Here is a 14,637-nt window from a genome sequence, read left to right on the forward strand (position 1 = left end):
ATATACTCACCACATCCTAGGTCTTTAACCTTGAATTTTTCTTTGAGCTTTGTTTGTTTTGATGTAGAAGCTTTCAATGATTCTGGATCCACATATGCTGAAGATGGAACAACTTCTCGATTAGCTAGAATTGTTATTTCTGATCTAGGTCGCAGATTGTTGCAATATATGAATGGATTTGGGTCAGCTTTGATGGTCACTTCAACTCCATTGTGTGGAAACTTAATGCATTGATGATATGTAGATGGTACTACACTCATCTCTTGAATCCAAGGACGTCCCAAAAGTATGTTGTATGTGAGATCTAAATCAAGGACTTGACAAACCACACCCTTTGTAACTGGCCCAACTTTGAGGGGCAAGGTGATTGTGCCTTTGGATGAACGCTCTTCATCATCATATGCCTTGATGGTAATTTTGTTTGTAGAATTCACAGCTTTGTCGGAATATCCCAATTGTTTAATAGTGTTCAATGTACAAATGTTTAGACCTGCTCCTCCATCTATCAGGACTCGTTTGATTCTATGTTTGTGTATGAAGGCTTCAATGTGTAATGGTGCATTATGTGGCTGACTTACAGAGGCATCATTGGCTTCTGTGAATGTAAGGGAGTGTGGAATGGAAAGGTATCCCACCATGGCTTGAAACTGGTCCACATTCAGATCAGTAGGAATGGCAGTATCTCTCAAGATTTTGTCAAGAATGGCTTTATGTGCAGGAGATATGCATAATAGCTCAAGGATTGAAATGAGCGCGGGTGTCTTTCCTAACTGTTCTACAAGGTCATACTCAGGTTTGGTTGATGAAGAAGCGGTGTTTTTAGTTGGAGCACCTTGCAAAGTGAATTTACTTCGGCAAGTTGTAACATGACATTCAGAGGTAGGTTCGGAAGAAGATCCAATACCTTTTAGGACAATCTTGGGTCTCTGAGTAGAATTCTTGGACGCTTTGTCCTTGATGATAATAGTAGAGACGTAATTGTCCATCGATATGTGATTGATAGCTGAATCATAGTTATAGGATGCTCTGGTATAGTTGGCTTGGTCATCTGTGGCTTTATCTTTTCCCTTGTCATGTTTTGGGAATGGTTCCTTAAACATCTCATGTTCTTGATTGGATGAATGTCCCTCAATCTCAATATCACCTCTATCAATGAGATCTTGTATGATGTTCTTCAATCGATGACAATTTCCTATCTTATGACCCTTGCTCTTATGAAATTCACAATACTCATCATCATTCCACCAATTTGGTTTAACCTTTGCTTCATATGGTGGAAAATCTAGAACTATGATTACCTTGTTTGCCACTAACTTCTTGAAAACTGACTCAAGTGGTTCTCCCAACGGGGTATACTTCCTTCGTGATCTAGAAGTTGTTTGAGTATTCACTTGATTGTTTGTAGAACTTGATCTTGAAAAGATGACTTTGGGTCGCACTGTGTTGGCATCAACAACACCATCATTGACTATGTTCTTGTTTTTATTCCAAAATCTTGGCTTGTCTTTTCCTTTAAAGTCATCTTTGTTTTCCTTGAATATCTTAATGACTCCTTGTTCAATTAGGACCTTCTTTGTCGCTAAGCCTTTTTCAATGACGTCCTTGAAGGTAGACAAACAAGCTTTCCTTAGATCATAGCCAATGTCTTTGTTAACATTTTGTGTGAACATCTCTACCATTTGTTTTTGTGGAATTTCACAAGAGCATCTGCTGGCTAGATTTCTCCATCTTTGTAAAAATGATGCAAAAGACTCTCCCTCTTTTTGCTTGGTGTTGCACAAAGTAGTGACTGATATGTCTGTCTCTATATTGTAGGAGAAATGTTGAATAAATGCCTCTGCTAAGTCACCCCATGACTTAATACCAGGTGGGAGTTGGGAGAACCATTCCATAGCTTGATCACCTAAGCTTTGTGGGAATAATCTCATCAAATATGTCTCTTCTGAAGCTACTTCAATGCAAACTGTGAAAAACTGTCTTATGTGTGCCTTAGGATCCCCTTTTCCTCTATACTTATCAAATTTAGGCATCACAAAATGTGTAGGAAATGGAGGCATTGGAATGCTCTTGTCGAATGGATAAGGACATATGTCTCTCATTGTGTATGTTGGCTTCGGTGTATTTATATCCTCCATTTTCTTTTGTAAGTCCCTTATTTGTTGCTCCAAATTGCTCTTAGGTGGAGATCGACTTCTTGCACCATATCCCATATTTGAGGCACCAATTTGAGGAGGAGCATGTTGCATATATGGATGATATTGATCATACACATGTTCATATGGAGGAGGTCTATAGTGATGCGGCATATATGGAGTACTTGGTATAGATTCATGTTGAGGAACACCATATTTATTTTGTGCATGTATACCATACTCTACAGACATGTCATGTTCTATTGTGTTGCCCCCAAATTTGACACGGGGTTTCCTTGTGTCCAAATTTTGAACATGCCTCTGAATATCCAATTGTTTTGATTGATCCGTAGCTGGACCATATCTATCTGCATAAGACTTCCATGATGGTCTGCGAAGGTGAGTATCATATGCTTGACCATGTGTATGTGGGACCTCTGGTTTTTGAAGCAAAGATGATGGTGATTCAGGTACCATATATGGTCCTCTATTTCCTCCACTATTAGGTCTCCTTTGATCCATATTGGAGTGAGGTTGTTGCAAAGGTCTATGTTCCATTATTTGAGACATGTCAAAATCATGAGGTATCTTGGCTCCACTTTGTGCCATCATTTGTAAGAAGTATTGTCTATCCCTCCTCATTATTTCCTCAACCAATCGATTGAAATGGGGATTCATAATGGATTCTTCCACATTTGTTGAATGTACTGAAAAGTTGTCCACATTGTCATTATGTGTAGCATTGTTGTTTATAGTGTCCATGTTCTCAACATTTGGAATGTTTCTATAGACATCCATGTCAGGTAATGTAGTATGATCAGAATTGAAAAAGATATCATTGTCATACTCATAAGAACTCATGTTTGCGGACTCTTGAGGCTCTTTAGTTTCTCTCCTAGATGTTTGAAGACGGGTTTCAACCATGAACTAGGTATTGACCAAGATGTGAGAGACTAGATGAAAAATGTAAAGAGTATGGAAGACCAAGAGTTGAATGGAATGTAAATGAGTCTGAAGTGTACTTGCAATGTCCAAAGTGTAAGACCAAGTATGTATGTAGTAGAGTAGGTGTGACTTCCAAAGAGAGGATAGTTTCTCTTGATGAGGTAAGCTGACCTTGACCCTAAGTAAGACTAAATGAGACCCAAAGGTAAGAAACCTTGATGAGGGACCACCTAGCAAAGTGTTGTTGTATGTAATGTGTTGACAAAGTATAGTGAGGACAAGAAAATGACCTTTTGACTCAAGTTTAGACAAGTGTGAATGTAAAGCAAGATGTAAAGCAATGATGGATTTTGTGAGACCCAAAGACAGGTTGAATGCTAGATGAAACCTGGAGAAATGACCTAGGAAGCTCAAGTATTCCGAAACTGATTTCTTTTTGTTTGCTGGACTGTAAACTTTTTTTGCAATTTTGAACACAGACGTGCCTGTATACTGCACAGACGCGGTTACCCAACACAGATGTGTTTCTATTCAACACAGACGCTGTTATAAACATAGACGCTATTCTGCCCTTCACAGACACGCCTAGACAACACAAACGTGGTTAAAGCAGACACATACGCATTTCTGTAAAATTTGTGCAATTTTTTCCAATCTGTGAAGTCGTTTTGTTGTGACCAAATCTGATTGTTTGACTGTTTTTCGTGACAAGAGGACACAATGTTGATAAGGACTCAATGTTTGCAAGTGTTTAGACTGACAATGACTCCAAGAAAAGTGTGTTGTTTGATGTAAAATTGTTTTGCATACACTTGAAGACACAAAAGACACAATGTTTTGTTGTTTGGTCTTGAATGTTTTGAATGTTTAACATAAGTCAAGCACAATTCTTATGGCTGGCCAAGACAATAGTTGTTGATCCCACATGGGGTTTTACCCCCGAGGCTACGCTATTCAGAGCGGATACTTAGATGCTTGACCTCATTGGCTCCACCCTCGGCACTCACTTCTCGGGTCAGCCAAGCATCAGTCCCCATGAAAACTCCCAATGGCAAACTTTGTATCTCTACTAAGAACTATATGTGTGTGGGCCGCTACCAGAGGTCCGACCTCCTGCCCCAACAACTAGAAGGATTTGGGCCTCTAAAACAAAATGGTGCTAGTAAGGGCATCCGCTCATGTGGCCATACATGCGGCACTTTCAGCTCTGTAAATATAGAAGGCTCCCAGCCGGTAGGGGTTACGCCCTACAACTGATCAAATAAATTTGATCAAACGGGTTTATGGGGAGACATAGTGTCGGTATGAACTAATCAGAACACATTATTCATAGTTTTCACCATGAATATATTTGATTATAGTGGTTCGGATGAGGTGGGTTTTCCTCGCTACCACTTGGGTCGTTCTCTTCTTACTAGTAGTCCTAATGACCACACGGGAAGACAGACCCTCTAAAGATTAAACAAAAAGAGCCTATTGCTCAAGACACAAAAGACAATGATTCAATTTTAGTGCACCAATGGAAGTGTTTGCTAGTCTATGAAAACAAGGCACACAATAAAAATCCAAAAACCCTTGCCAAGGACCTGCAACAAAAGGTTGTTAGTAGTTTGGGTTGTTTGAAAAAATCACCCCTTCTTGCAAACACACAAGTTAGGTAAATTTTTAAAACCCAAAAGACTTTGTGAAATAGGGGCCTTCAACCAAATGATTTAGCTTCCAAGCCAAGCTGCACCACTTTTGTTAGCTAGATCTGAAAATGTTAGCTCAAAATAAACTAGATCTGAAACCCTAAAATGCAAAATCCGAAAACTGAATCAATAAAATTTCAAAATTTTGAAATAGGCAATACACAGACGCGATTACCCCCAATGCAGATGCGACTCTGCGACACAAACGCGGTTCTGTGAGGCACAGACACAAGTAAAAACCATAGATGCTCTTTCCAAACACAGATGCGGGTAAAAATGGCACAGACGCGCTTCTGTAACACAGACGCGCCTCCCTGGAACTTGCAAAATGAAATATTGCCAAAACACAGACGCGGGTAAAAATGACACAGACGCGCTTCTGTAACACAGATGGGGATCCTTGGAACCTACAAAATGAAATATTACCATAACACAGATGCGGATCAAGTTGTCTCAGATGCGCCTGAAAATCAAAAACGCGATCCGAAAGTGCGCAGACGCGAAAATACCAAAAATGCTGCCGAAAATGTCTGATCTGCAACTTCAAAAACACAAGATCTGCAACAAGGAGGTTAAATGCAAAGGGAGAAGAGTCCCACCGGGCATGCCAAAATGTATATGGTGAAAATGGATAACAATAACAACAAGATTGAAAGGCTAAATGAATTCAACCACCAAACCCTAGCCTAACAACAAGAAAGATCCACCATAACACATGAAGATTACCTAAGACAATGCAAATAAAACAAAATCACAAAGATGATACCATCACATGTCCAATAGGGTTTTGATCTCCATTCTTCCTCTCTCCATTGATCTTGCTTGATATATTTGCTCTCAGATTTTATGTGCACAAGAGCTCAACAAAGAACGGAATGTGGTTGCAAGTAGGATCGTAGTGTAGTCAATTGCATAAAAGATGATTAGCATGAATGATTAGAATGATTGATTAGGATGATTGATTAGGATGATTGATAATGAAGGAAGCATCTCCTTATATAGAAGACACTATATGAAATGGAGGGATAAGATTGAGAGGTGTAAAAGGAGGTCGGCTAGGATTAGAGGGTAGGTAGAAGAAATAGTAAAATAATGAAAGGGGTAGGTAGTGTATGAATTAAGAGATGAATGACATGTGTCATAGGTAGAAAAGACTAATGAATTAATTAAATAAATAAAGATTTATTTAATTAATAGAAGAAGTGGGATCAATTAAATAAATAAGAATATTTATTTAATTTAGGAAAAGGATAATTTAAATAAATAAATGTATTTATTTAAATGAGAAATAAGGTTAGAAGAGGATAAATGAATTAATTAAATAAATAAAGATTTATTTAATTAATAGAAGAATTAGGCTTAGGTAATTAAATAAATAAAATATTTATTTAATTAGTCATGACAATTTTAGGTGTCTACACCTACAATAGGCCACCAAATTTAGCTATAGTAAAAATTTGGTAACAGATATGTGAGATGAGAATTTGTTTTGGCGTCTTCACAAGTTATGCTTTTAGTATGACGTTGATGATGGTGTGTATGCAATATATATGATGTGTGTGATGATTCTTTTATGATAATATAATTATGTTGTATGCGTGTACAATTTATATGATGTATATGATGGTTCTTTGAAGTGATCAACTCTAATTTTTTTAGTTTCTTGAAAATATGTAGATGTTTTATTGCCAATTTATTGAGTAAGTTTATTGTAGTTTGAAGATTAATTTTTCAGTTTCATTCATTGTGCCATTCAAATTAATAAAGTAAAGACAAAAAATCATATAAATTGCAATTAGAAGGAACTAAACATTATATTAACTTTAAGATCATAAAATACCTTATTTTAAAAGCTTCTAAATTACTAGCAAGATTGATTACAACACGTTAATTTGAGAAGTTAGATACAACAAATATTTTAAAACATAAGTGCTTTCCATAGTCACTATCCATAGAAATTCTAATGAAAAACCTTTCCAATGCCCAACAATACTAAGTTAGCCCCATTGATGTTAATTTATTGACTTAAATTTTAATTGTTTTCCAATTTGTGTAGATCAAAAAGATTGAAAGCTTAAGCTGAAGGAATGGTTGCAAGGAACATAGTATGTGAATATATATAAGAAAATAATTTTCAAATTTAATCTCAACAATCACCCTTTTTGGAAGCTCAAAATCAAAACTCGATGCCAAGATTCCTTGTAGGTAGTAAAAACAACTTCCAACAATTCTAAATATGAGAAAAGAGTTGATAAAACTTCCAAAAAAATTTGTGCAATAGCAGGTAATAATCAACCTCATATGAGAAAGAGTATCACCTAGATCTCATCATCTAAGGTATGAAATATTTTTAAATCAATAACCAAAACTATATTCACCACCATAAGCCCTAATTGATCATTTTTAATAGTTTTTTCTCTTTATTTGATGGTTGATCAACTAGAATGACATTTAAAAGAAAAAACACAATGAAAAAAACTCTACAAAGGTCTTATAACAAGATTTTTTTTTAATTTGATATGTTGCAATCAAAAGAAATAATAAATCTTTATTGATCAAACTCAAAAAACCCCTGAAATAGTAATTGAATCATCAATATTTTCAAATCCAACTTAGACTGTAGATGAGACTAACGACAAGTCATCTTGGAAAGATATTTCACCCTAAAAGACGATGTCATCATGTAATTTCTTCATCTCCCAAGATCTCAGAAACCCAAAACCTTCAATTTCTCTTCTTCTCTTTTTCACATAACCATGGGAAAATGAGAGGAAAGGATCCTTTTATTCTTCATCAATCTTGTAAAGTGGAAAATTGGAGGCTTAACAAATTCACTACATGGAAAGGGGAAATCACTAAGGCGATTTTCACTTGGAGGACTTTACATTCAAATGAGGAGATGAATCCACTAGATCCAATCCTAAATAATACAAGGACTGAATACTAAGTAGGTTTATTATGTTTGGAATGTGTTTGACCCTCTTTTGTAAGTTGAATAAGTAAAGTTCTGAAATTGAAGACAAGATAGCTGGAAACGATGAGCTACAAATTTGTGATTTCGTCATGCACTTGGATTAGAGAAGTTTGAGATGACTTGGGGCTGCTCTGCAAAATTTGCCAAAAGTAGCAGGGGACTAGGTTGCCCACCCTCCTGATCCTCCGAACTTTTCACGTGTCAAAAAGGGTTTTTTGGTCTTTACAAATAAAGATTAATTCCAAAGGTACATCTGTGCACTTTCTTCCTACACACAGAAAGAAGAAAAAAGGGGTTGAGAATAGGGGTTTGCCTAAGTCAAACCCCAGTTTGGAATTAACCTTGAATGAAATACTGCAAATGCTTGAAATAATTGATGGAAAATTATACCTTCAGATCTGCAATAGATGATGATGATGCTTTTCTTCTTGAATGTAATCACATATGTTGTATGAAATGGCATGGATATGACAAAACCATAACACACACACATGCTTGCAAATAAATGATGTAATAATGCTCCAATGGATATATGAAGAATATGCAGCCTTGGATAATGCTTGAATGTAGTCTTCTTGCCTTCTCCACCTTGTCATGGTCTCACCTTATGTCCAAATGAGAGGGGAAGACCTCCTTATATACTTGCTCATCGTCAATTATTTAATTTTTTGACATAGGCCAACACGGGGGATTTATTTCTCACTCAAATTTGAGATAGCGCCTAGGGGCCAAAATAGGTCTTGATTAGGGAGGACTAGGGTGTGGTGCCCTAGTCCTACCCTAATTTAGGCCAGTAACAAGGGGCTATGCAAGTTACAAGATGCAAAAATAAATATCGGTTGCATATGGGAGACATAAATAGGTCCCAATAAAGCATGGGAATGAGACCGATAAGTCGAGGGCCTAAAATGGGGTCAAAATTACAAAGGGTACAATTTTAGGATGCTACATTTAGCCCCCACTTTAGCATGAGTATGAGCTTATGCAAATACTTAGGGTAAAGTAGAAGAAGATGAGGAATGCAAAGAAAGATCACAAGGGGTATAAGATATCACTAATTTTGAGGAACTAAGCCCCCAATCTTAGGATCTTAACTCACTCATATGCAAGGGCACACAAAACAAGACAAATACAAAGATAGAAATAAAGACAAAAAGACAAACAAAGGCAAAGACACAAGGCACACAAAACCCAAAAGCTAAAGAGCAAAAATAAGACCTCAAGTCAACTAGCCGAAGAGACCTCAATATCAAAATGTCTCAACAACTAATATCATTCTTTAAAAATGCCATCTCACGAACACAAGTGATCACAAAATATAGCAAAGCTACGAGTTCATGAGAGGAAGAAGAGAGAGAATGAATACATGCTAGATGTGTTTATCCAGGTGATCCATGAGAAGAATGATGAGAGAGGGCATGGACTTCTCACCCCTAGATGTTTTTATCTAAGTGATCCATGTGGGGAGGAGAGTAAGAATAGTCTAGTTGTTTTTAGCCAATTCCACCCATCCTCATGCATGTGTGCAAGTGATGTCTGGTTTCAAGTGTATAACACCTCGTGTAAGAGTCTTTGCTTTGTTTTTTAGTGTGCTTCAACTTTTTTAAGACATATAATATCAATGAAAATTACAAGGGGTGATTGTGTGTGTGTAAATGCCAAGTGGCGAAGATAGATGCCTGGTTTCAAGGCCATCTCGTTTAAGACTTTGTCTTTTTTGTTGATGTGTAACCCCATCCAAGACATATATCATATGCTACCTCTGGTTTCGAGTGTGAAGAATCTCTCTAAGATTTTTTACTTTGGTTCTGAGAATGAACACCTCGTTTAAGACATGCAAAAATTATATGCAAGATTTATAGTAAAATATAGTACAAAGGGAGTGATGTGGGTGCCCCCCCCTTAATATGTCAACATAGTTTTATTTTTATGTCTTAAGGAAGATTAGAAACAAGGACACCTTACTTTCAACACCAAGGACATATCCTTAAAGCAACAATTTCATAAGTCCTAAGCTAGAGAGGGAATACCCTTCAAGCAAGGATAAGGTAATTGAAAAAGAGATATCTTACAACAAGTGTAAAGGGGATCCTTGGAGGAGAAGAGATATCTTGAAAAAACATAACATCTTCTACCAAAAGAAGGAAGGATGACAATAATTCATACCTTCCTCCTATTGTTGGGTGAAAGGGATTCTTGATGAAGGATGACACACTTTTGACCCATTGTGAGGGGTAAGTTTATGGTAGATTTACATTGCCAATTGAAGAAGATGTTGTAGTCAAGGACTTACACCTCTTGTATAAGAGAAAACCCTTTATCAAACAATAACTTCACATGAGGAATGACACCCAATCATGAACACACACCACTCCACAAAGGAAAAGTGGAAATCAATCATTGCCCCCCAAGTATAAGCACAACGAGGAGAATTACACAGTCTTCTAAGGAGAGATTAGGAATAAGGAAATCCACAATATACTCACATGAATGAATATCCAATGCAAGAAAAGACATTAGTTTATGTAAAATGCATCTCAAAAGAAGTGGTAATCTTCAAATAGAAATAAAGGGAAATAAAGAAAGATTACATATTCCCCTAAGGAGGGATTAATCATAAGAGACATATGAAAGGATATCAACACATGAAAAATGCAACCCCTAAAGGGAATAGTGATACATTATTAGATAGAAAGAGAGAGGTAGAGAAAGCCATCCTTGCCCCCCAAAAGAGGACAAAGATGAAAATTACACATCTTCTAAAGACATGTTCTTCATAAGAGATGAACCATTTCAAACAAAGAATAGGTCCTAACCAAGGAAAAAATATGTGCTTGCATGAAGAATGACTCTATGCAAGAAAAGGACATCAAGTGATGAATAACACAACACAAAAGAAGAGGTAATTTTCAAAGAGAAAGAAAGTGTAAGAAGAATGTTTACAAAAGTTTTGTAAGGAGATATTATTCATAAGAGATGCACAGCTTCAAGCAAGGAATAGGTTCTATCCAAGGAATAAGCATGTGCTTGCATGAAGGATAATTCCATGCAAGAAAGGACATCAATTTATGAATAATGCAATCACAAAGAAAATAGTGAAACCTTGAGAAGAGGATAGAAAGAGAGGAAATCATGTTGCTACCCCAAGATATTTGAAATTGAATAAGCACCACCTCTAATGAAAAAGATCCCCCAATTAAGTTAACTTATTATGTCATAGGTTGAGGAGAAACAAGAGGGTGAAAGGAGTGCTAAGACACTACCTCTTCACCTAGAAAGAGAGCAAGATCTGTTGAAAGACATATATGAGCACGATCGTATTGTTCTTGAACAAATTCCTTAAATACTTTACACTTTCCAAGAGAATGAGAACCACCATGATGAAAAGGAAAATATCCATTTCCTTCTTTATGTTTATTGCTAAACTTCACAAAAGGAAAGACAACATTCTTATCATACTTCAATTTCCAAAAGATTCTAGTTGCTAATTTTTCTTGATCATTAATAGTTGTAGGCTTATTATTTTGAGATTGAGGACAAGAGTTGTTATTAGAAGAGGAAGGATTTTCATCTATGATTTTAAATTTTTCACTATCAATAAGTTTTTTAATTGAATTTTGAAAATTTGGACAATCATTGGCATGGTGATCATGGGTTTGATGAAATGAACAAAAATGAGTTTTTGAAGAAGAAGCTCTTTTGCGAGTACTAATGGCTTGTTGTCTTGCAAGTTGATTTTTGAAGTCTTGAATCCAAAGGAGTTAATCCATAGGAGATTTATTATTATTTCTTAGGCCTTCTGTGGCAACTTGTATAGGAGGGTTTATAGGGACTCCAATTCCTTGTTCAAATTTTCTAAGTCCTTGTCCTCTAAAACCTAGTTTTGATATTATGTTGAAGCCACTCTTATAGAAATCTTTTAGTTGAGAAGGTGGGCGAACATTATAATAAATTTCTTTGAAGTTTGTAGTGTAAGAATGTTTAGAAGGGGTGAAAGGATTATTAGATGAAGAAGGAATATCTTGTAAAGGAGGATTTTTCTTTCTTTCATCATGCATATCTTCTTTGATAGATTGGGAAGGAAGATCTTTATCATCTAAGGCCTCATATTTTCTTAATATTATATGGGGGGAGAGATCATGAATTAAATGCATGAAATCATCTTCTCTACAATTTTTTTAATGTTTAAGATAGGCTCTAGGAAAATAATGAGGATCTAGAGAGATAGAAACACCAATATTTTGACCTTGCCCCCCTTGCACAAGGGTATGTGTATGAGAAGAAGATGGGGCCATATTGCTTGCTCTCCATTAGAGAGATTAGTGACAAGAGTATTATCTCTTTCTTCATTCACATTAGATACCCTAGGAGTGGTACAAGTATTAGGTTTCTCATTGTCATCTCTATGGTTAGGATCTACAAAAGCTTTTAGGTGATCTATGTATGAAATGCATTTTCCCCAAAATATCATCATAACACAACATATATGAAAAATGAAAGCTTTGAGATCTAATTTATGAAAAGGAATCAACTTGGAAATCCGAAGAATGCAATATGTCCAAGTGGTATGAATGAAAAGAAGTAATATGAAGTGAAAGAAGCCATTATCCAGCACATGATTATAATAAATGTAGGTAACAAGCAATGTAATCATATGTGAAATAGATAATAGATCAAATCCATTAATTGTCATGGTGAATATTTGAATTTAAATCCAAACAAATTAAATGAAATAAATTAAGATTTTATAAATAAAACCAATTAATTTATGTAAATTGTTGAGATTCACAAATTTGATTTTTTTTTAGATGAAATTTAAAAATGAGAATTTGGAAGTTGAGATTTGGAAATTGGAATTTGAATAATTCAAAATTTTAGAAAAATGATTATTCAATTTGTTGAAAAAAGTATGCAACCTCTTAGGGAATTTAAATTTATAATTAGGGCCTTGAAAATAACCTCTTAATTTAAATTTAAAATTACCCACTAGAATATTTGAATTTATCCAATTAAAATTTAATTTTAAAATTAGGGCTTTGTTAAATAACCTCTTAATTTTAAATTTTAAATTTGAAATGTTGAAATTTGAGAATTGAAAGAATAAATTTAATCTTAAAAATTAGGGCCCTTTTACTTAACCTCTTAATTTTTAAAATTTAAATTTGAAATTGTCCACAAGGGAATTAAATTTAAAATTAGGGTATTGTAGAAAGAACCACTTAATTTAAAATTTAAATTTGGGAATAGATCTAAGATTGGAATTTGAAATTTAGAAAATTGGAAAATGCACAAGATTAATTTAACTTTAGAAATGGGGGTTTGTTTAATTAACCACTTAATTTTTAAAATTGAATTTAAAATTTGATCCAAGGTTGTAATTTTGAATTTGAATTTTTAATTATGTTGGTTAACCGATTTGTCACTTCAGTTTTATATTCTTTTGCCCATGTCAATGACAATCTAACCAACAATTGAGTCACTTGCAATGGTATTTGCAAATGCTCTCTACTTATTTTACAAGGTGCAACTACCTTCAAATGATATGCAATGAATGAAAATGTAGGGTATGCTTTTCACCAGAAAGCAAGAAAGGCAAACTAACACCTACCCATAACTATGAAAGTAGATGCGAAAGATTGATTTTAGAATGAAGTGAATGTAGTCAAACAACACAAAGTTTACTTATCCCACACTCACAAATGATATTCAGGGAAAGAAAGAACAACAAACCCTTTTTAATAGATGATTAAATCTAAATTCAAAGCTTCAAAATTATATATATACACAGCCTAATATAACAGAATGACACTGAAAGTAATTACAAAGAAGCACAATTCATTGCAATTAAAAGAAAACATTAATAAATTCATAGACTCAAAAATATCCTCTTTATTTTTTCAATGTCAAAATGTGAGTTCACAGACTCAACACCTCTGTACAATAAAACTGCACAAAAAAAAAACTATACTACCCCTTTCCCCTTTTCATAATCTATTAATTACATATTTAAAGACTCCAATAAGCCTTTTCAGTTTCTATAACTGCTTCTTTTTTAAAAGAGTGAAATAACCCTTTCACATTCCCTTGAAATTGCTGCTCTCAAAAGATTTAAAACATCTTCAAATGTTTTAAATTATTGTACATAAATTATAGAGAAATTGAGATTTTTTTTTAAATTTCTCTTGCAACTGCTTTAGAGTAAATTCACTATGGGTTCACTGAGCATCCTAGGGCCATAAATTTTTATGAGTGGTTATGATAATTAAAATAAAACATGGGTTTTTTACCATTTTTTAACAACTCACAAACTTGAGGTACTTCCTTTGTAAACTGACCTTGCTAACCATATTGCTCCATAGAGAAAATATCAAAATAATATATCATATGAGCTTGTATCACCATAAAATTAAAAGTGGGGGCATTCGAGATCAAAATATTAGGTGGGTTTCTTTCAGATTTAAGAAATTTGCAACTTTTTTCAGATGCATTTTTAGACTTGTGAATCAATGATGTTGGGAAGTCAGTCATTTTCCTAAGTTTAGAATCATTGTCAGAAAGTCATCCATTTTCCTAAGTTTATAACTGTTGTCAGGAAGTCGGCCATTTTCCTAAGTTTAGAAGTTAAAAATTTGAAAAGGGCTAACTATGAACTAGGACTTTAAAGTTTAAATTTGGCCAAGTTAAAAAATGGACTAACAATAGGCTTTGATTGGGGACGAGGATTGTGAAGGAAAAAGTAAGAGACCTAGAATCTAAATAAAGACCAGTGCATTATCCATTGGGAAATAGAGTCAAGAAATGGCAAAGGAAATGGAGTTGCTTGTAGAAGGGCAACGGAGAACTGGGCACAGGCCAAAAACGGGAAGCCAAGACTGAAAATGGAACTCAAACCAAA

This window comes from Cryptomeria japonica, chromosome 2, assembly GCF_030272615.1.
Source record: "Cryptomeria japonica chromosome 2, Sugi_1.0, whole genome shotgun sequence".
Taxonomy (NCBI): domain Eukaryota; kingdom Viridiplantae; phylum Streptophyta; class Pinopsida; order Cupressales; family Cupressaceae; genus Cryptomeria; species Cryptomeria japonica.